Genomic DNA, 24,290 nt, shown 5'->3' with positions numbered 1-24,290 from the left:
AATACCAGACAGCAGCAGTACTCTAGCTCCGAGGCACCCAGGCCTACCAATACACACGAACACATGGACATGGCGTGGCCGAGAAGGAAAGGAACGAATGACTCGATGGATACTTTCAATTCAGAAAGTGACTCCGAAAGTATCGAAGACCTAGAACGAGACGAAACCACCGAGAGGGAAACCAAAGACGAGCCTGAAAATGAAAAGAAAATGCAATCAGAGAAGTACAGGGAGAGGCAAGGGTCAAAAAACACTGGTTCTCCCACATTGCAGGGGAAAAAACCCAAAGTAATCACGGAAATGGAAAAAGAGACGCAGGTGATCGAGACACAGGGAAGAAACAGCGAATCTGAGGAAACTCAATCAGGAACAAAGAATGTTGAAGTCTGTACTGCAATGATACACCGTACTCTGAGTGATCGACCATCTCCTAATACCCCTCATTTCGAGCACAATCCTGAGGACCCAACACGAGACCCAACCCATAACACTCAGGAAAATAACATAAGTATAATGACGATACAAAGAACGGCAGCCAGGGTAGAGCATTTAAAATTGAGCTCATCGCTAAAACTACTGGCTTGGACAAAGGTAGCTGAGATGCACAATCCAGAGTCAGAGAAAATAGAAACAACAATAACCATGAGTAAAGGAGATGAGCATTTGATCAAATTACTACAAGATACAAGGGATCTCCACGCCAAACAAGACGCAAAAGAACACCTCACAACGCCAGAGAAACCGGAGGGCACTAGAGAGCTGCGGTTACCATCAAATGAATGGATTGAAAGCTCTACACTGCCAACAACTATACCACAAAATAATCCAAAGTTAGGAGAAAGAAGAAATTTAGTAGGGATTGTGGATCAAGTAATAAAAGATCTAGCAAAAATGAATGCAAAATTGCTGCAAACTAGAAGGTCATCTCAAATAAACGTTAACATGGAAAAACCACCATCAGCGGAGTTATACTATCCTAAGCATAGGAGTATACACGAAGTAATGACTCTAGAAACAAACTCACCAGCATTCGAATCTAGAAACGAGGAGATTATAGTGTCCCAAAAGAGATGTCGAAGAAGAGAGTTCCGAAAATGATGACTGCAGTGTGAGGAAAAAACTCAAAAGTCAGAGAGAAGAGGAAAACAAGAGAAGAAATACATCTGTGGACTCGGAAGATGAGGATGATACAACAACTTCGAGAAATGAAAACTGGAGGAGATCCACGGAGATACCCCAGACAGGAATAAGTAATATAGACGAAACATCAACCTGCGACGAAAAAATATCGAAGTTAAGCCCAATTCTGATGTCGGCCGCAACAATAGCTGTCGCGCCCCTGATGAAGCTATATGAAAACTTAAATGAGAATTACAGAGACCAAACAACTTTGATTGCGCTACTAAACTCCAAAATGATCAAACTAGAGACAGACCTTAAAGAAATGACCTCTGAGATTGTGGCAGCCAAACGAGGGAATGATATCTCGTTAATGGCTTTAAAGGAATCCCTAAGAAACAATTCTGAAGATAAGAAACTTCTAGCAGAAGTGACAAGGCAAGCCCTTACGCTACTTCAAAATGAACGAGAAAGAAGGAGAGATTCAAATACAACACAGGTCGCAAAAACAGTACAAACGAGCCAGACTTCAGTGATCAACCTAGAAACATTTGAGCTACCTGAGAAATTCGGTACAACTGAGCACGCATCCGAAAAAAAAAGAAAGAAACAGAGATAAGAGTAACTAAACAGAACTGCTGCTATGATAAGGAACTCGTAATTAGCCATGATGTCAGTGATTGTGGAAGGACGGAGAGGAAGAGTGTGGAGATTGCTCAAAAAACAAGGACTTACTCTTCGATCGATTGCACGACACCTATAGAAAAATCGGTTGAGGAAAGTAAACAGCAAATCGAAAAAGAACCAGATAAAGAGCAAGTTCTCCTACCATCCAATCCACCCAATACGTCAAAATCCATTGATACAAACCCAAATAATCTGGAAAGTATGCCTATAACCGAACACGGAAAAAAGAATGAGAGGGAATGGTATGATATATTTGAAAACCCGAAAACCAGCTCAGGAGCGAGTAATGAGAAGAGCTCAAAAACAATCAAACCAAACTCAAATAATTGTAACAAAAAATCGAAGAATCAACAAGCAAAAAAGAACAAGAAAACTCGTAGCTCAGCCAATTTCTTCAGAAAAATTAAAGCATTGAACATAACTGTAAATAATTCTGAATTATCAACTTTGAAGGGAGAAAAGAAAAAAAAATAGATGAGGAGATCCAAATCGTGGAGGAAAAAACACAGCCAGCAAATCTGACTGAAGACAATATAACCCTAATTGGAAGAACAATTGAGCTAGACATGGAAGACCCAGATGGTGATGAGGAGGAATTGCTGAACATGTCAACTTACAGTGTGTCTGAAGCTGAAGAAAACAATGACAGCGATGAGGCAGTAAAAATAATCGAAAATCGAAGAAATCCTGGACGAGATAATCGTGAGCTAGAGACAAGCCCGCAGAAATCGCCCATCGAAGGGTACGAGAAAGAGAAAGATGATAGATCGGCAAACAAAAGAGTGATTTCGTGGCCAGAAACTCCTACAAAATCTCAATTTACAACAAAGAAAAGTAGCAAAAAGATGCAAGAGCCACAAATCTTCTTTACCTTAGAAGAGAAAAGACTGAAGAGTATGCTAAAACAGGGAAACGTACCTAAGATTATGAAAGCTACAAAAAATCCCACATTAGATGAGCGGAAAAACAATATAATCAGCACTGAGATTCTGAACGAGAAATCCACAAGAAAAGTTGAAGAACCTAGAGGGAATGTCGATGAGTCCACTAAGTCAAGAAACTCTATCTTGACTGTCGGAAACAAAACAATACAGAAAAATCACCAGTATCGATTACTGGTCGAGAAAATTGACGGAAGAAAAGGTGGGACCCCACTAAATCGGTACACCATTTTACAAATATTCCAAAAGATTCCTGTGCTAAGGGTAATAAAGAGCGCTCGGATTGATCGGGTGGAAATCATGGCTGAGATGAAACAGAAGTCTGTACTTTTACATATCAACGACAAAAAAGATGCTGAATTGATCATGATGAGTGAGAGACAACTCCTGGAAGCGGGATACCAAGTATATGAAGTAGACAACACCTTAAAGGGAAATGACGACGCAAAAACAAAAGAACCCAAAGCACAAAGAACAAACGAGAAAGAGCTAGTGACATTTGAAAGAATAGAAAAAAACGCAATAAGGGAACACGCGTCTAATGTCAAGCTCAAAGACACAGAAATAGAGACTGAAGTAGCAGGTCTTCCCGATGACATAAAGACGAAGAAAATCAAAATAACAGTGGATAATCGTGGAAAGTTAGGTACAGGGAACTATAAATCTACGGAAGTAAACGCTGATGAAGATGAAAGAAAAAAGTGGTCTTGGTTGGCAAAATCATTGAACCCAATAAAGGAGAGCTAATGCTATGACAAGATAGGGACACTGACACTAGCCTCGTGGAACACCAGAGGATTCTCACACCTCCTAGGATCTCCAACGGAAACAATACAAAAGGCAGACTTGATATGTTTGCAAGAGACATGGGTATCCAAACTACCATGTGTGGACGGCTACGAAGTAGCAATAAATCCAGCAATAAAACAAAAAAAAGGAAGGCCTATGGCAGGACAATTGACTTTAATCAAAAGAACATGTGGACTAAGAATAAAATCCGCCCGCAACCTGTCACCTTTCCTTCAGGAGGTGTGTGTAGAACAATCAGAACTCACAGAGAAGCTGACGAACCGAATATATATATATATATATATATATATATATATATATATATATATATATATATATATATATATATATATATATATATATATATATATATATATATATATATATATATATATATATATATATATATATATATATATATATATATAATATTGGAATACAACATCAAAGTTTTTCCAAAAGCTAGAAGATATCATTGAAGCCATAGATACAATTAAAATAGAAGATTCAAAGGCAATAATTATCCTATGTGGAGATTTCAACAGGAAATTCATTGAGCTAAACCAACAAAAAACAACGAAGATCGATGGGATGAGATTTAAAAATGACTGTTGGCTAGAAGAGATGACAAATAGAAATCTATCAATGCTTAACGGAGCGACAAGAGGGGACATTCCAGCAACCCCGACCTGGGAAAGAGGTACTCAGCAATCTATTTTAGATTACATCTTTGTCTCGGAGAATATACTACATGAAATAGTCTCCTTTACAGTCACCAAAAACATCCAAAGCGATCATAATATCACATCAATGGAATGGAAATGGAGAAAAGCAGAGAAAAAGGAACGATGGAGATGTGACATCTCAGTGGAACCTGGACGCAACAGACTAAGGATAAACAAATTGAATATTACGGAGATATCTGAACAAATGCAAAAATCCCAGGAGCAAGGCCTGACTGAGGCAACTGAATACCAGCACTTACTAGAAATTTATAAATCCAAAAAAACGAAGGCTCCAAAGAACCAAAATTTCTATAAACATAAGTACGACCCGGAAGTGGCAAAAAAAAAGAGGGAACTGAGGAAAGCATTAATATCGATTAATGCCACCAAAGGAGTAGAAAATCAAACCCAGTCCAAAAAAGTGAGAAACCAGTACAACAACTGGCACAAGTTACATAGAGCTAAAATGGAGAAAAACGACGCAGAGACAATATTGAAAGCGTTGAACCAGAGAAATTCCAGGGGTTTTTGGACCTTAATAAATGAATCATCTAACTCAGAAAAAGCCATTATAACAAATATGGTAACGGAAACAGACTGGGAGTGTCATTACAAAAACCTGTTTAAAAGAAGGGAAGGTACAAGTACAGCGGAGATCCACGCAAAAACTCCTTGGAACTTACAAATGGACAGGGAGGACATCCGAATCTCAATTGCAAATAGCAGTACATCTAGAGCCGCCGGACCGGATGGCCTCTCGAACGCCGATTTAAAAGAAAACATCGATGAATGGTCGGAATTCTGTGAGATCCTGTTCAAAGCAATAATAAAAGAAGGAAGGATCCCTGCGACCTGGAAACTAGGAATCATTGTTCCGATATTCAAGAAAGGCTAACGGTCGGAGCCAGCAAACTACCGCCCCATCGCCCTTCTCGATGTCATAGGCAAAGTGTTTGCAACTCAGCTCCTCAAACAACTCACACTGTGGATAAATCAAGGAAAAATCTACGATGACAGTCTGGGTTTGTAAAGGGAGTGGGCTGCAGCACAAACCTGCTAATATTAAACCTACTAAAAATAGATGCCATTCGATCGGGACAGAAAATCTATCTGGCATTTATTGACATGGCAAACGCGTTTGATGGAGAGAATAGAGAAATCCTGTGGTGTAATTTAAAGAAGAGAGGCTGCGATGAGAGTCTGATAGCAGCCATCAAAGAACTTTACTCTGACACCTATATTCAAATAAGGCTAGACAAAGGAGGAAATCTGTCAAAGCCAATTCCTACAGAAAGAGGAGTGAAACAGGGGTGCCCATTAGGGGCCACCCTGTTTAACTTCTACATCTCGGAAGTAGAGAAAGCACTGTCAAGCGTGATTTCATTTCCACCAACCATCAATGGATGCCAATTACATCACATCTTATACGCAGATGATATGGTAATTTTAGACCGAGCACCAGTCGGCCTACAGAGAAAATTGTCTGCATTGAAGATCTATTCGGAAAAACTCGGGCTGGAGATAAATGCAGCCAAGTCAGAAATCCTAGTCCTAGAGAACAAAAGAGGAAGAAAATCTGACAAGTACAGATCGAGTTGGTTCGTGGGAACAAAGAAGCTAGAGAAAGTGCACTTTACAAAATATTTGGGCACAATTATCAACTCGAGCATAAATGACGAACCAATGGTAAAGAAAATCCTAAATAGCTGCAAACAATTAACCTCTCAAGGGATCGTAATGCAGAAGAAATTCGGAAAATTCACATGTGAGCCAGTGAGAAAATTCTACCAAAATAAAATTACACCGATCCTGATTTATGGGGCAGAGAACATGTTTGGCTGTAACCACAAGATATGGTCTAGGTGTGAAGGTTTCTTCTGGAAAAAAGTTCTTCAAATACCGAAAAGCACACCGACTGCGTGTGTTCTATATGAAGTAGGCATGTCCACACTGAACGCAAGGATTGCTTGGAATAAGCTATTGCTTTTTAGGAAAATGCATGACGAAGCAAACCTACCACCGTTCAAAATCCTACTGGGAAACAAAACAGGCGGAAAAACGTCGGCCCTAAGAGACTGGAAACAGCAATGTGGAGAAATTCTCAAACAGTTAGGGACGGACGAGTCAGCGTTATGGAATAATCCAGACTTTGTAAAAAGAAAATTGCTAGATCTTGATTGGATTACAATTGGGGAAAGAAGAGATCGCCAAAAGGCGATGATAAATCAACCAAAAGAAGCAAAGAAACGAAATACGCTTCAGAAATATCTGGCACTAGCTCCGTGCAAACATCTAAGAAAGTATTATTTGATGTTTCGTTTAAACATCCTAGAGACCAAAGAAATCCTGGGAATTAGGCATGTGATATCAAGGGAAAACACTCTGTCGATTCTGTGGAGAGAAAGATGAAAATTTAAAACACCTCATCATAAGCTGTACAGAACTAAACAACCAGCGTGTCAGTTGCTTGGGAAAGATGAGGGAAAAGTACCAGACGCTATCTGAAGAAGAATGGTGGAGACAACTACACTTGACCGAAAGCAAGCCACTGTTGATCTCAGTAATGCGATTCTTAGAGATTCTGCAGAAACACCTAAAAATGAACCCGGTGGTTGCCTAAAGAGACCAACCTATCCGAAAATACTGGAAAAAGACAGAATATCTATGGATGCAAAGGTAGACGAATTAGGGACAGAAAAAGTCAAGAGAAGAAGTCCAACAAGGGGTTTCTACAAAAATAGTTAAGGACTATGATGGAATGTTGATCTTACACTAAAGATAAAGTTTTTCAAAAGTTTGTATAAACTAAATGAAAATAATGTCTACTACACCTCCACAACTCCAAAACATTTATTGCTTTTACCACCACATGCTAATATAGCCCTCGCTAGGACTTGTTGGCTGGTCATTATCCCATGCTATAAGGACCAAGGGTGAAGTAACTTATGGGTTTTTAGTTTGGGCAGTAATATTTCCCACCACCCCCTTGCCCTCCTCAATGCTGGCACCACTGGAAACAAATATCCACCATGCACTGAGGCTGGGCAAAGAGGTTGGGCTCCTCTAGTGTGTCAAATTGTTTTTGGTTGGGATCATTTTACTAGGAATTGGAGGACTCTGGCCCTTCTTTGCACAGCTGGGGCATTGAGGCGCAGCTTGGGGGTGGAGGGTGTCCTGCTTATCTGGCAGTATGAAATTCTAGAGCTTGCCGCACTTGTCACACGGACGTTCGTGTACACATCTTGATGCAATTTTAGTTTCACTGCAGACATGTAGGGGCGTGGCGATTGAGCTGGCTGCATTTCACCACTAGTTCCAGTGTTCACCTTTCCGTGCTACAGCAGCCTCCTGCAGAGCAGACTATAGTAGGCAAGGAAGGCGCACGCATGGAGTATGAGCTCAGTGGCTGCAGTTCACCTGTAAAGATGTGGAAAAGGCCTTTTTTCCTAATCCTCGGGTGCCACCTTTGACCCGCTAAACCAGCTGCTGCCATAAAAGCATTTGCAGTGTGTATAGAGGAGCAAGTAGCCAGTGGGGTGTAACCAAAATGTAGGTGTGCTGTTCTCCGAAGTTAGTAGTTGGTCACTTGCAGCAGTGACGGCAAGGGAGGAACCCCCTAGTAATCCCAAAATATACAGTAAAAAAAGTTTGGATGCTGTCAAACGGCGCGATGGCCCTTAATTGCACAAAGGATGAATTTCTTTGTCAATTCATTGTCCAGCACAATTTTCAGGGCAAGTTCCTTTAGTGTGTTTAATTCTGAAAATCTGGAACAGATTGTGAATGTTAGCCTGCGCCACACCTAGATGGAATTGTGAATGATAGCATGTGCCAAACTTAGATGGAATTGTGAACATTAGGCTGAGTCGCATCTAGATAAATTGTGATTGTTAGCCTGCGCCACACCTAGATGGAATTTGCCAGACTTGGATGGAATTGTGAACACTGGCCTGTATTACATCTAGATGGGACTGTGAAGGCTAGCAAGTACCACATTCAGATATAATTGTGAACATTAACTTGCACTGGCCCCAGACAGAATCGTGAATTATAGCAAGTACCACACTTGGACAAAAGAATTGCTAATGTTAGCATGTGCCACACTTAGATAAGATTGTTAAAAATAGTTTGTCACAACTAGATGGGATTGTGAATGTGGGCCAGTGCCACATCCAGATAGAATAGCAATTGTTGGCCATTGCCACATCTAGACAGCATTGGGAATACTATCGAGGCTAGATTTAGATCGAATGTGAATGCTAGCTTGCTTCACATATAGACAGGATTTTCAAAGCTGAGCCAGTGCCACATTTGAGTACAGTTGCATATATTAGTGGCCGTCATATATAGAAAGGTTTGTGAAAATTAGCCAGTACCGGATCTAGATAATGCAGATATTCACGCACCACATCTAGAAAGCATGTGGAAATTTAGCACATCACTTCTAGACAACGATGCCAATAACCAACCCACTAACCATTTCACCCCTCTGCATACACCTCTCAAACTCTAACCAAACACAACCGCAACCTTAACCGCACAAACTTCACTATACCGCAACAACAAAACAAACCACACATAGCCTCGCACAACAGCACACAATGGATACCAACCGGAAAGCACCCCAAGCTCAGTGAACGGTGTTAACCAACTGAAGCTGCCAACAGCAAATCACTGCTCTCTTGCACTTTTCCTTCTCTTTCCCACTAACCCACCTCCCTTCCCTTTTCAGATCTGCCAGAGCGCCAGGGGACCACTCCGGTGGTGATAGTACGCGGTACAAATATCTTTAACATTAACATCTACCACCCCCAGCTCCTGCAACAGCCTAGCAAGTGAGATTGCAGTTTTATAATCTAGCAGTTTTATTATGTAGCCTAGTGGGTGGAGTCGTTTTATCCACGTCAGATTGATGTCGCCCCCTATTATCATTTGCCCTTCCACAAAGTATACAGCTTGGGGGACTTTGGCAATCACATAATGATCTTGCCCGCTGTTAGACGCATAAAGTGACATCAATGTAAAAGTGCGTCCGTACAGTGCGTCCGTACAGTGGGCCCTTCACAAGCATAATCTTCCTTGAGGGCCACTCAAGATTTTGCCCTTCATGGCCTCATCTGTTGTAATTGGTATCTCTTCCCCCTGCTAGACTTGAAGAGCTGGCATGTGTACATCTATGGACCGGCCTGCACTCATCTGCCTTTAACGGGCGTTTCTTGCAAAAAGACAATCTCGGTGGATAAGTCTACCAGCCTCTGCAGAACTGATCTTCTTTTCATGGGGGAATACAACCCCTGCACATTCCACGTGATCTCGCTAGTCTTCCCCATCATACCCACTTGCATGAGGACCTTCAACTCTACACCTCTGACCTGAACTCTCAAACCACTCCTGATAAAGCTAAAAGGCAATTCTTCCTAAACCTCATTGACTCGCCCAAACTATCCTTGCTGGCTACAGGGCACCCTAAACTCACCCCCAAGTCCGATTATGAACTTCACTTTCAGAGCTAATGACCTAGCTGAACTTTGCGGCAAAAATTTTCCAAAATTAGAGACTCTCCTGACCTTCCTCACACTCTCTACTCCTAAATGTTACATTCCACCAACTTTACCATCATCCTCTGCCTCGTCTCCTGCTAATACTAAAGTGATCTCTATTGATGAAGGCCAACCCCCTCTTGTGCCTCATCAGACTGTCTTCAGCTAGTCAAGCCTACTGTCCCTTTAGTGGGTATTCTCATCTCATTGAACACTTCAACCGGTCCTTTGGCTCCACTTGCTTTCCCTCTGTTTTCAAAAAAGCCAGTGTCATCCCTCTGCTAAATAAGCAAGGGGCTGACAAGAATCTACCAGCTAACTTTCTCCTTGTCCCTGCTTCCGCACTATTCTAAAGTGCTCGAAAGGATTGTGTTCACCAGCCTTACCAATTGGACATCCACAACCTTTGAGACGACCTACAAGCCGGTTTCTGCTCCCGTCACTCCACGGTAACTGCTCTAGTGAATGTGTGGAACTTAATCGCCTCTGCTATGCACTCAAACCTATCCCCATCCTAATTTTCCTTTACCTGTCTGCTGCATTTGACACTTTCGATCACTCATTGCCTAATATTCTTTCTTCTTGGGATTCGCGATGAAGCTCTTGCTTGGATTGAATCCCACCTTGCACCTCGCCAATTCTGTCTCTTGGAGTAACACTTCTCAACTCACTCCTCCAACTGTGTTCCACAGGGCTTTGTCTTGGGTCTGCTCTTCTTTACACTACACATCTGCTCTTGGGGCACTAATTTCCTCCTTTGGGTTCTCGTACCAACTCTTTACACACCCAAATCTTCTCTCCCTGAACTGGCCTCTGATCTTTCAAAATTTCCAAATGTCTCTGTGCCATTAAATATTGGATGGCTTTGCACTCTGTTAAACTCTACCAAAACAGAGCTTCTCTTCTTCCCCGCATAAAGCTCTCATATCTCTTCCTCTTTTTATCCTGTTCTTACCTGACACACTGCCCTACCCTTCAGCTAGAAACCTTGGCGTCATCTATGACCCTTCTACTTTCTTCAAAACTGCAACAGCAGCTCGCTTCAACCTCCTAAATATTAGGAGTCCGGCACCTCCTTTCAACACCACCAAGCATCTCTTAACCACTCCTGTCTTCTCTATTGTGGACTACTATGCCATCATCCTCTTTGGTATCCCCAACTATGCTTTCTGTCCTCTCAACAAGATCATTAACTTCGTTACCAGGATTATTTGAACTCTGCACGTCTACTTCCTCGTACCGTCACCAGGCTGGATGGCGGCCGATTCAAAACGTAGCCAGATTTAAATGTGTTCTCCTGGGTCACAAATCTGTCCATGGTTATGCACAACTGGATCTATCCTTCACTAGCCAACTCTATAAGCCTTCTTGAACATTCCCGATCTGCCTCCTTGACTAACCTTGTGGCGCATGACCCTCCCAGTGCTTCCTCTCGCTTCTGCTCTTTCTCTTCTTGCTCCACTTGCATGGAATTCCCTTCCCTCATACATCCGAGAAACAGTCCACATGGATCTGTTCAAAACCAAACTAAATGCCTACCTCCTCGCCTCAGTTACCCTCTTAACCTACCGCTCGTGTGCCTTCTCTCGCCTCTAACCTCCCTCTGTCCCTCAATTCCTCTGCCTCCATTTTAACACATGATCACATCCCGAGCACAGCTGGCCATACAACCTACCTGCACTTAAAAAAATGTCCAGTGTTGGTTGTCCTTAATCTATACATGTCCATTTATTGTCCCTGGTAACTGTTCAATTTACTCCCTCCCCACAACCTGGTCTGAATGTCCCTGGAACTCACCCCATTGTAAGAAGGTCACTGCTTCCCGGCGAATCTGATTATCAATCTATTGTACATTCTATTTTGATGGCATTGTTCCTCCTCTATATAAATAAAGTAGGTAAAATTAATGTTTTTCATGTGTACCCCTTAACAAGGACACCACATTATGCCAAAATATTAATCTCGTACAATGTTTTTATTTTAGTACGGTGTTCAAAGTATCAGTAACTTCAACAACAAACCTACCATTCCCATGCCCCCTCCCCAACTCGTAACCATTACAAAATCTTGCGATCTTGAACATATGGAGGATACTTTACATTTGCAGACTTCCAAATTCGCAAGGCGATGTAACCACTGCTAAACCCCATCTATCAAATGCTCAAAGAAAAGCAAACCACTTTCTAAATGCATGTCGTCGGCATTGCATGGTTTCAGATGGGTCAGAACTCCAGACCAGTTCTGGGTCTTTCAAGCCATTTCAATCGATAGTTGCCTTTCCTGTACTTAACAGCACGTCATCTGGTTCTCCTGGTCTTCCCAACCCAGACCCATGGGTGTAGAAGGCATGGATAATTTTGATCCAGGCTCAACACTCCCCCCTCGCCTCCGATTTCTTCCTCCTCTGACTGCAGCAGCCTTATTTTTCCTTTCTCTATATAGACCATTCCTCCCCATTAACAACAAAGAGCAGTGTGCTCGAAATTCCCATCTAAGAAATCTCTTTTGAATGGATTGTGTCCTCCCATGTATTCCTCATCTTTGACATTCAAGTTTGCTTGCAGCTTGCTTTGGAATTTTTGGGTCATGCTGTGTGGAGTGTTGGTCCTCATTGGCCTCCGTAGCGTCCCTCGTGACGTTGACGTGACGTTGACGCGGGTATAAAGCATGCACACTGACCATTACCTCAGTTCTGTTTTTTCTGCATTGCTGCATGCTTCGGAGCTTCTCGCCTCAGCAAAATTTCGATCCGTTTATATTCTTCGATGATGCAATTGACACCGAAGACAGGCTTCAAGTGGTGTTGGAGCGAAAATGTCTATTGCTGACCCTAAATGCATCTCTGTGGCGTTTGGACGGGCTACAAAGTCGACTGTGGGTCACGTCAATCCATGAATGTCAAGGCCTTGCGAGAACGGAAGGGAAAATTCAATGGAGGCAAGTCCTCTCTCAAATCCCCGGCTGTTTCCCCATCTGAAAGAAAATCTTCAATCCAAGAGATGTTTCTCCCATTGGAAAACATCCAAAACACTGAAGAGGTTTGTGGTCTAGTTCACAACACTGTTCTCATAAGAGCAGAAAAAAACATTGTAGAACCTGCTCGTCTTACTCTGTCGACAGTCTCTCTTCCAAAAAAGACCTGGACTCCGGTGGAATTAGAAAACCTCTGTTTGAAAATGCTCGATGTTGGGTTCCTCTGAAGGTGTCTGAGGGAAAAAAAGCTACCCCTCTGCGTCTATCAGTCTCGTGTGTCTCCTTCTTGCGCGCCTCAAGGGCCGGGTAGAGATTCCTCGACACAAAGTGCCGCTGAGTGTTGCTCCTCGAAGCCGCTATGCTTATCACCGCAAACTTCGAGGCATGTAATCTATCAACGCATACTAAGTTGTCGGGCCATTCACTGACCGCTTAGAGGAAGCCGCCCAATCCTTCGACACCTTAAACTTTGCAGCATTCAATTCTCCCAAACTGTAAAGCCTAGTGTTTTAGACCCCTGCCTCGACATAATTTCTTCAGGCAAATGGGATTAATCTTTGAGGAAGATCAGCCCCCTTTGGGTATGAATATGGGATACCAAATGTCTAGTGGAGTTTATCTCTGAAGAATCCAAGATGTAAAATCTGGTGGATACTCTAAAGGAGATGAGTAGCTGGGAAGCATCACCAGAGACAGAGGTTGATAGCCTAACCAGCCAGCTCTGTGTTAACAGCCCCCTCCACTCCCCCCTGCCAATACAGAGCTGTACTTTGGAAAGTGGCACAGTATCTGGGGTGATCCAAAACCGCAGCTACTATGGAGACTGATGACCTCACTGATATTTTAGGCAATGGTCCGGTTAGGGAGGCTGTTAGCATTCCATGCAGCCTTAAGATTAAGGGCTAAAACCAGGTTATGTTCCACCAGTTGAAAGAAATACAGAACTGCTTGTGTGGACTTGTGTTGTTTGATTTTCCTTTTTTTTTTTTTTTTTTTTTTTTGGAAGAGGCACCCTACATCTGAGAACCTGGTGGTTCAAGCAGCAATAGTTTCATCAAAAGCTGCAGCTTAACCTTTTCCTCCTGCAGATGAGGATAGAAGAATTGACTCTTTAGTGCAAGGAGCACAGCCTTAAAGTTTAATTCTACCAGTGCCTTAGCAAAGTACTCACACCTTTTGGGGTGTAGCTGCTCTTGCAGCAGAACACATTCCAGAGGGAGAAGAACGATAAGGTTTCTTAAACCTAAAACAGGATGCAAAAGACTCAATGAGGCAGTCGTTGCAGTCCAGCCTGGATTCAGTAAGCAGGTCCATGACTGCCAGTACAGTGCTTAGGTGCATGTCTTTGCTGAGAAAAATCACGTTTTTCTGCAGATGTGCAGGCATGTTTGCTTGACATACCATTTGATGGGACTTCCTGTTTGGTAGGAAGGCTGATAACCTCCTTTTCGTTTTTATTCCTTCATCTCTAGAGGAAGAGGCCCATTTTCACAAATGGGCCAAAGAGCCCCCTGTGGAGATAGAGGAAGAAATCCCTGTTAAACACCCACAGAATTGCCCTCAGCTGCAGGTGGTACAGCAAACTGACTCCCTCATCCACAAGTCTGTGGTAGGAGGTATACATCTTATTATCTCTGGAGTTGGCAAAGCAAAACTTCGGACACGTAGGTGCTACAAACCGTAGCCGACAGTTACTGTCTTCCATATCTAAAATCTCCTTATCGCCCCCCAAAATCCCGTTCAACTTTGATTCCAGATCTGCTCCTCCAACAGCATATGGCAGTGGTGTGCGCACGTCTAATGAGAGAGGTAGATTCATATCTACCCCTACGTAGAGGACTGGTTGTTCAGGGCTGTTTCTCCGGAACAGTCTCTGAATCATCTGTCGCACCTGCCACTTCCTCCACGAGCATGTTTGCTTGACATACCATTTGATCAGGACTTCCTGTTTGGTGGGAAGGCTGATAACCCGCAAAAGCTGCAAGCGTCTTGAGCTGCAGCTAACTCATTAGGGCGGCAATCTGACAACCTCAACCTTCAAATCAAGGATGGAGAGGATGTCCTTTTCATATTTATTCCTTCATCTCTAGAGGCAGACGTCATGTTATCTCTGGAGTTGGCGAAGCAAAACTTCGGACGCGTGTGTTACAAACCGTAGCTGACAGTTACTTTCTTCCATATCTAAAATCTCCTGATCGCCCCCCAAAATCCCGTTCAACTTTGATTCCAGATCTGCTCCTCTAACAGGAGATTCTCATCCTGTTGGAGAAAGGTGCAATAGAATTGGTACTAGCATCGGAGAGAAACCAGGGTTGGTACTCTTCCATACTTTCTGATACCCAAGGAGGATATGGGAATGCGACCCATCTTGGACTTGAGATGCTTGAACAAGTTCCTCAGGAATGACAAGTTCAAGGTGGTAACTAATTTGCAGATCCTACAGGCCCTTCGACTCAAGGATTGGTTGGTGTCATTTGACTTTCAGGATGCTTACTTTCATGTGCCAATACATCAGAAGTACAGACTAGAGGTTCGCAGTTAGCGGTTCTCATTATCAGTTTCGGGTTCTGCCATTCGCGCTCACCTCAGCCCTGAGGGTTTTCACCAAGTGTATGGCAGTGGTGGCAGCAAGTTCGAGGGAGGGCAATTCATATCTACCCCAACCTAGACAATTGGTTGGTCAGGGCAGTTTCTCCGGAACAGTCGCACTTAACTCTGGTGGCAAAGCTTTTCCCTGAGGCTGAATCCAGGACAGATCCAATGAATTGAGGCTTCTGTGAAGGTGTCAAGGGCTCAACATCTCTTGCAGATGGTCAAACAATTCCAGAGTGCCCAATGTTTTCTGACCTATGCCTTCCTGAGGTTGCTCAGCCTCATTGCATCTTGCATTTTTCTGGTGCCAGAAGCCTGTGAGAATGAGATCCCTTCAGTGGGCTCTCAGATCTCAGTGGTCTTGATTCTCCGGCAGAATGACAGACCTTCTCCAGGTCCGGACAAAGGTCGTCCATGATCTCCTGTGCTGGGCTAGCTGAATGTGATGCAAGATCATCACTTTTGCAACCATGCCCGGAGACGGCAAGTGTTACACTCCTCCCTCACAGGGTGGGGACGCGCACACGAGAGATCTTTCAATAAGCGGATACTGGTCTCAGAGTGCAGACTCCATATCAACCTTTTGAAGCTGAGGGCAATCGTGCTAGAGCTGATGGCAGTTCATCTAGCTGGAAAAAAACAGAGGCGGATGCTCTGAGCAAGCGGAGCAGTCTCCCACGAGTGGGCACTAGCTCAGGAAGTCCTTCAGCAAATCTTTGTCCTTTGGTGAACACCTCAAGTGGATCTGTTGTGACCAGTGTCTACCGGAAGTGCGAGCTGTTTTGGTCCATGGAATTTCCCCATGGAGGATTTCTAGGCGATGTGTTTGTGGTGGACTGGGAGTTTCCACTGCTGTATGCGTTTCCACCAGTCTGTCATTCTTCATCTCATCAGGAGGTTGAGGAAGTTTGGGAAAACCATGATCCTCATTGCTCAGATTGAGCCAGGAGAACGTGGTACCCGGACCGTCTGGAAATGGCCATCTGCCCGCCAATTCGTCTTCCCCAAAGAGGACATACTCTTGCAAGAGGGAAGTCTCATTCTTCACCCAGAAATCAGTACTCTCAATCTTCACGCCTGGTGTCTCGAAGGGTGAGATGGAAAGATTGGGACCTCCCGGAAGACGTAATGGAAGTGTTACTTTCGGCAAGGAGGCCAGCAACTAAATACTGTACCGCTGCCATTGGAGTAAGCTTTGCAGCTGGTGCAGTGAAAAGGGACTAGATCCTTTCATATGTAAACCGCCACATGTTTTGTCTTTCTTGCTCCACCTGACCCATTCTGGGTTGCAAGTGGCCACAGTGAAGGGCTACTTGGCAGCACTATCAATTTTCAAAAGATCTCCAGATGAGGGGGCTGGAGGGGGGGGGTGGAGAGAGGATCATGCTTCAAAGTGCTGATTGAAGTACAATTTCTGAAGAGCTACCCAATTTGTTTCCTCCCACCCCCTGCATCATGCTATTGTGGGATTTAAATCTTGTATTCGGTCTTATGGGAGCTCCATTTGAGCCCTTGCATTTGTTGAATGATGCTCACTATGAAAACAGCTTTTCTAGTAGCTATTCCGTCTGCCTGTATGGTAAGTGAGCTACACGCCTTCGCTTCCAAACATCCTTTTCCAAGGATAAAGTAATTTTTAGAGTACCTTCGTTCCTTCTAAAAGTGAGTTTCATCTAGCAAAACATACTGGAGTGCCGCCTTTTTACCCTCCTTTTCACCCTCCTTTTCATCCATCTAAAGAGGAGAGACTACATCTCGAACCAAAAAGGGCACTATGCTACTACATTGCAAGGACTGCAAATATTCACCAAGATCAGTTTTCCTCGGTTATGCTGACCAAAGACTGGGCATGGCAGTGACAAAACAACCTCTAGATGGATTGTAATGTGCATAAGTTACTTACTATCAGGCAAAGATTTGCCTGTAGGTCTGAGGGCGCACTCGACTAGAGCGGTGGCTGCTTCCTCAGCTCTGGAAAGAGGAGTACTGGTGCAAGATATTTGTAGGGAAGCAAACTGGTCGTTGCTTCACATTCAGTACATTTTACTGTGTAGATTCTTCAGGAGAGGAAGCGAAATTTGGCAAGGCTGTCCTCCAGAATTAACACAAGAACTTTCATGGCACCCACCGCCTAACTCAAACTGCTTTGGGAGTCTATCAAAGATGAGGAATAGGTGGGATGACGCAATCCATTCGAAGAACAAGTTACTTACCGTTGGTAACGTTCTTTGGACTGGATGGTCCTCCCACGTATTACTCTTCGCCCATCCGTCCATCTCCTATTTATTGCCTGATTTTAGAAATTTCTGTGTATTACACCTTACTTTCTCGCAAGTTCAAGATTGTCTCCTCTTATAACACAGCACGCAAGTTCAAGGAGGGGAACAAAATGAAGAACTGAGGTAATGGTCAGCGCGCATGCTATATATACCAGCGTCAACGTCACGGATGTTAGAGGCCATCAAGGACCAAGACTTGACGACCATCGACCCTAGGAAAAATAAATCCGAAGCAAGCTGCAAGCAGACTTGTGGGATGAACATCCAGTTGAAAGTTACTACGGGCAAGTAACTTCTTGTTCTCACAGCCATTCTGTCCTTTGATGCTGTTAGGGAGAATTCTCTGTTAAGGCTAATTTCCCAAACCTAGTGAGTCCCCCAGCAGCTTTGCTGGATTTTTGGGGTTTATTTTCTTCTCCTGCTAAGAGTGAGACACTCTTTCTCCCACTCTTAGGCATGATTTGAGAATGTCCTTTGACTTTGTAATGTGTTTTATGGGCTATGGGGTCTTTTACTCCATAGGGCTTCATGTGTTTTTGGTAAGTGTTACACAGCACCCTCAGTGCAGTAACACAGGGGTGTCAGTGACTCCCAAACATGCTCTATACCCTGGGACTGACTACTGTCTCCCAGGGCATGTAAAGTCACCATTGACTTTACTAGTCCTAAATTGTGAACAGATCCAGTACAAAGCATCATACTGTGTAAGTACTGGTAGGGGTAATTCGATTGCCCCTGGGTCTGTTTTTCAAGGGGGTACTGTCCAGTCCCCCCTTGTCGAGTTTCTGACTGGTGGCAGTGGTTACCACGCAAAATAATCCACCAGAATATTTCCTATGGGAATTTCCCATTCATTTTAAACGCACCACTTTTTTTGGTGAAATGTTAAAGATAACTCGGGTTATTTATTTAATATTTATTCCCCGGTTGGGTCTTTTTGCCAGGACTCCGTTTTAAAATGTCGTTTGTGTTCGCCTCTAACTCCAGCCCAAGTCGAGCCCTTTGTTCCACTTTTGGCGGGCTTCTGCACAGAAGCCTCCAAAAGTGGTGTCACTCTGTCTGGGTCTACAGGATGTGTGGGAGGGGGGGGGGGGAATAGGCACCCTGGACTGAGTTGCCTTGACAACTCAAGTCATACTCTTGTACTCTTGTATGATTGGCCCAGTGTTGAGCTGTCCGGCTCACCACTTAGCATGTTTGATTGACAGCTAGGCTGATGAATGGGGGTTTTGCTGCATAAAAGCAGGGCTTTGGGGACTAGAACTTCAGAAGTCGCCACAGGACCTAAGAATCAGACAAGGAAGAAGCTGAGCCACCTGCAACCCGATGACACCACCGGTGAAACCCTGCTCCAACAAACTCACCACTTTCCATCGACAGGGAAGATCTTCAGCTGAAGGGTCTCTTCCCCCTTTGAGCTGGTAGGAACAACCAGTTCGCCTTCTTTCATTCCCAGAAGCGTTACTTGGTCGAATCGCCCGTGCCAAGCACCCCGGCGGCCGGATAGCCAAGCTCACCACTTTTGACCGCGAATAAAAGGATCGCACCTTTTAATTGGGAACTCCGCGGCTGGTTTCATCCCTGGGCAGTGCAACAACTCCAAACTTCCTCTAAGACGAGATCCTCTCTTCCTCTGACTGGAACACCGAGCTGAAACCACTGCCAGGAACAACTGCCACTCCTGGATCTTCCTTTCCATTTAAGGTACTGTGTCCTGCCTGGCCGCCCTTTCTACAGAGTGTTCAAGGTGTACCCTAAATCCTTGTCCTCCATACTGGGTTGGCCCCAGACCTGTTAACCTTGCCTTTCTAAACTGTTCCAACTCCTTTTGACTTCCCTGCAAAGACTTTTAGTGCATTTCCACTGTGTGATCTTGGGCACATTCCGCCTTGCTCTCCAAGGGTGGGCCTGGCCTATGAACCTTTTGCTCTACAGTAGACCCTGCCTTTCTTGACTTGCTGTGGTTCCTTAAAAGTATTGGTATTGTGTATTTCCTTACTCTGCCTTTTCTCTCCCTTTTTAACTGAATTATTGGAGTGCCATCTAACGTTACGCGCTCACCTGTTTTACAAATAAGTGGTGCCTTAACTTAGACTTGTCTAATAATTTAACTAGGTAGGTGTATATACTTATAGTGACTGTGTTTGAACTTGCTTGACATATTAGTGCCAGTGTGTTTTTAAATAAATATATACTTTTATACCAAAGCTCTGGTCAGTGTTTGCTTGTGCTACTGTATTTTTAGCCCTTTTGTGTATACTCTATATACTGCCTAACTCTTCTTGAGGGAAGTCTGACTGCTCAGCCACAACTACCAGGTAAATCGGGGTGGGCAGACTGCTGCCATTTGGGTTTACGGCTAACACCTGTAGTCTTAAGCTTTTTGCAGTGGTCCCTAAGGGAACTGCACAGGTTTCTGCCTAACGGATGCAGGGCTCTCCATCAGAGGAAAAGCAGAGAGGTCCTGAAATAAGGATATCCTGGCATCACTAAAGCAAATTTACGACTCATTCCTCGCTGGCCTCCATTATTTGTTCTTTGGCTGTAAATAAATGGACTCTAGTTAAAATGTCTGAAGGGTCACCTTGTACAGGATGTGCTCCAGGGCAGATGCAATGGGCCTTTAACTCCATTGCTGTGTCAGATGTTTTAAGCAGGTGACTGAAGAGGTATCTCACAAACTCTTCTCTCCTCAGGGACTGTAAATGGGATCCATCCTACTTCTCATCCAGGGCTTCACAGCAAGCTTCCGGCACCTAGTTTGTGCCCAATCACTGATTTTGTACTCTTGTTCTGAGAGTGTTTCTATCTCTCCAACCCTGCATTTAGGGAATGCGCTTAGTTTCTGCTTGTCGAATGCGCTTAGTTTCTGAGAAATTTCACCCGTGCTATTTAGAATTTTCTTTTTGATATCCCAAAGGAGCATTTGGAGATTAGACATGGAGTATGTTTGAGCATGTAAACCCTGGGCACCCTCCACTGCATGCACTGTCATCAGTACTACTTAAGTCGTTTTTTAGATTTATCTTGAGGTCGGATCCTCATGGCACATCTGCATGCTTCCCTACCTTAGTGTTTTAGCCATGTTTCAGATAAAATCCACTGGGCTCCATCTTGCCCTCGTCTTGATTGGGGGGCTAGCTAGTGTACCATTCGCCCCACTGACTAACAGATGGGGCCAATCCAGTGGTAACATTCTGGTGGGTCAGGCTGTCAGAAGGGTGGTGGGGAGGGTGAAGAGCAGGGAACCCTCTGCACCATGCCTCCGCCAAGCATCCAGGAGTCGTCGGACTGCGCTCTGCACACCAAATGTTTGTCTTTGGGCAGCCCACTGCCCCAATTCAGATCCCTGGGACATAATGTAGCTTTAATCAAGACTCTGTGCCACAGTCGCAGCGCTGCATTTCTTGAAGCACAATCCAAATGTTCCCCTCTATGGTGTCATTATTTTTTTTTATTTGTATATGGTTTTGAGAAAACCTTTACAAAATGTATAAAAAAGACAGAACAAGACAATTTCACATCTAAAATTTCACACCTAAAATTTAGAAAATATTTCAATAAAACATTTGATCTAAAAGCAAGCTAAAAATTGATCTAAAAATCTACGATGGACAATGAACAGGCAAATACTAAAATGCATAATAGATTACATCAGCCTTTTTATACTCAATTAATAAAGCAAGAGAAACTTACATTTTTCTGAATCGCCTATATCAAGGCTTAAGAACCACACTCAGTCTTAAGGAATCTGACAACCGCTAATTGAAATGGGATTTTTTTTTTTAACAAATAGCATACATTTCCACACTTCGTCGAAGTCCACATTAGATGCATCGGGGACAAAGCGAGAGAAGTAACTCTCTTCATGATCAAGGCCGGACACTCAAGTAACAAGTATCTCAGTGTTTCTTTTACTTCTGGATCCTTACAATGTCTACACACTATATTGTGTGGCGCCGATGTTTTGCTCTTACAGCAAGTATTTCTCCGGTGAGCAAAACATTAAATCAGAATCTCAAACAAATCTCCACCCTCTATTTGGAAAAGAGTATGTATGGTTCCATGGAGCCCATATATTTATAGTAGGACATGTGAATACAGCCTAAACTGAAACAATTTCTGAGTTGTATTCGTCCAATCATTATTTTGCAAAACCTGTTTCACTTTTTTAGGATTAGATATGAGTATTCATGGATACTCGAGCAGAACTCAACAGTCTTGCACAGTTCCATTAATTTGATCAGAAGTGCCGATTTAGATGCCCCTTGTTTTAACATATCGGCAAATTTGTTGTACAGATTATTTTCAGTTTGGGCAATAAGATTACACAATAGCAATAGACATTTCCACTCTACGATACTCTGATTGTAAGCCCAATTCGTCAAGTGATTGTAAGCCCAATTCGTAGCGAATGGCTACTATTGGAACGCATTTTGGGAGGCAAGAAATAGTTTCTCTGAGTGTTCGCCTCCAATTTGTTCACATCCAACTTGCCCTATGGTGTCATTATCTGGGCTCCTGCTTTCACCAATCTAATACCATCTCTGAGGGCCATAAGACCCGCTAGATTTGAGGATGCTGGTAGAACCCTTACACTAGTGCCTAGAGATCGAACAATGCCTTGGGCCCAGTAGTATGTAGCTTGTCTTTGGTCGCCTATTCTCACAGGGCTGGGTGTCCACCGACAATGCAAGGGAACCTCCACGTCTTCCTCCAGTTCGTGCCCATTCTCAGGGGGTCTCCCAACAGGCCACTCTGGCCCAGAGCCAGCACCTTATCTGCAACTGAGGACCTGCTCGCTGTGTGATCTCCCCCGAGCTCTGCACCGTTGGCACTCTCCTTTGCCACCTCAGCTGGCCCTATTCCAGCTATGCATTCTCCTTGGCCCTTTGCTAGCGCATCGACCAATCGCATCTGCCCTGCTCTCATTGCTTCATACTAACTAGTTTTGGTGCACGGATGACATTTTAGTTGAGCGCCGACAGCAGCAGGATCTACAAATCTCTCCGAATCCACAGGCAATCCAAGGCCAAAAATAGTCGTGCTAATGCCCACTGTTATGGAACAATGAGTTCTAGTTTTCAGCATTTTCTACCTCTAGAAGGGGGTTTATGTACAGCCCCATCTCCTCCTCCTCGTTGAACGCACTATAGAGCCATCATTTCAGATGACACGCCAGGCCACACACCTAGTTTCCAAGTTTCTAATCTGAATGCTCCCTAGATTGGCTCCTAGTGGTTATTTGTGTATGCTATAGCATTGTGTGCTTTTTAATATTAAGTTTCCACACTTTGCACCTGGATGATTTACTAGGTATAACCTGAAGTCGGGCCTATATTTGCTGTTGTGTTGGGGTGCACGCACATTCCTGTTTTGGTGGTTAATGTTTAATTTTCCAGTCACCATCCCACCCATGCGGAACTAAAGATTGGATGCAATCCTCCTGTAAGACCTATGAAAAATGCCAGCTCCTGCTTCCAATGCTTACGCTGAAGACCACCTTTAATTGCATTAAAAATAGTTCGAATTGTAAAATCATGTGACCATGTTATACCTGAACTCTTGCAACAAATGGCCTGCCCCTTCACACAGAACACAAAGGATCATGAGCAATTATGGCTCAGAGTTGATGTGCTGAATTCTACTGACCCCCTTTGCCTTGGTGGGACCTCATCTGGGTATACTATGCCACTGACAAGATGTCCATTAAAATACTTTTGTATTCTGCACTGTCCGTTGTGATAATATAATATTCTCTTTTTGGTGCAGGGTGACTGAGGAAAGCAGTCGTTGGTGCAGCTCGACTCAATCGTTCTTCAGTGTACATGGTCTCTGCTGGTGGAAGCACTGCTGTGTGTAACATGAGATAGCCTGAAAATCCTCCCAAGGTACTGTTCTATTCAGCCTGTGGTAACCAGGTGGGTGTTTAGACAACTGTTCCTTATATACACTTGAGTTGTACCAAGTAACTTAATGATCCATGGCCAGTTTTCAGTGCCTACAACCAAAAACATTCTTCTGTTGGGTGCCCTTTGTGACATTCCAACATCCTATCCGTTCATTGAGCTCTTGGTGATGTCTGAGGAAATTGATCGGACTAGTTATTATAATACTCGTCTAGACAAACGACCCTTACCAAGGTGTTACTCGAAATGCGATGTGGACCCTTGCTCTTTGAGACTTCAACTTGATGGTAAATGGTTGAATGTTGGGCTCCACAGATGGGCAACATTGTTGAGAAGACGGTGAAGTGGTGTGAGGCATGCTGGAGAATGCTTTGTCCTGTAGGTTGGTGTTCAGTTGCAGGTAGCGGAACATGACGCATCTCAAAGTGGGTAAATCAAGGTGAGCGGGCTATGAATGGAAAACTACGCACCCTCACGAGTGAAGCAGTTACAGCGCACAAAGTGCACGGTGGCTGACTGGCATGTAAGAATGCACAGTGGATAGTTCAAGAACGCAACGCCTATTTGGTTTGGGAGATTCCATGCTCCTGTAAAACACATGGCATGCTCTAAGGTCGAAAGCATATTTGAAATCCTTTTTAGAGCTAGAATATGAATTCATTCTCGATAAAGGCGATTCCGAACACCTGACTCTAATACATTGGCGCCAATATGAGCCTCTCTGTGATGTAGGACT

At 43.8% G+C, this 24,290-nt stretch overlaps 1 protein-coding gene across 2 annotated transcripts in view; it reads left to right on the top strand.

Annotated features, from left to right (window-relative positions):
- G2E3 (G2/M-phase specific E3 ubiquitin protein ligase) overlaps positions 1-24,290 on the top strand; it is a 950,771-nt gene that overhangs the window by 97,105 nt on the left and 829,376 nt on the right. The window contains exon 2 of one of the 2 annotated variants that reach the window (XM_069638501.1): positions 23,418-23,536. The gene's annotated coding sequence lies outside the window, so the exon portion shown is untranslated. Of the gene's footprint in view, positions 1-23,417; positions 23,567-24,290 lie in introns of both variants that reach the window. The other variant, XM_069638502.1, reaches the window with a different exon arrangement.

Source organism: Ambystoma mexicanum, chromosome 14, assembly GCF_040938575.1.
Source record: "Ambystoma mexicanum isolate Mex_15411 chromosome 14, UKY_AmexF1_1, whole genome shotgun sequence".
NCBI lineage: Eukaryota > Metazoa > Chordata > Amphibia > Caudata > Ambystomatidae > Ambystoma > Ambystoma mexicanum.
Note: the sequence above shows the minus strand (reverse complement) of the source record. Positions and strands in the feature narration are given on the sequence as shown.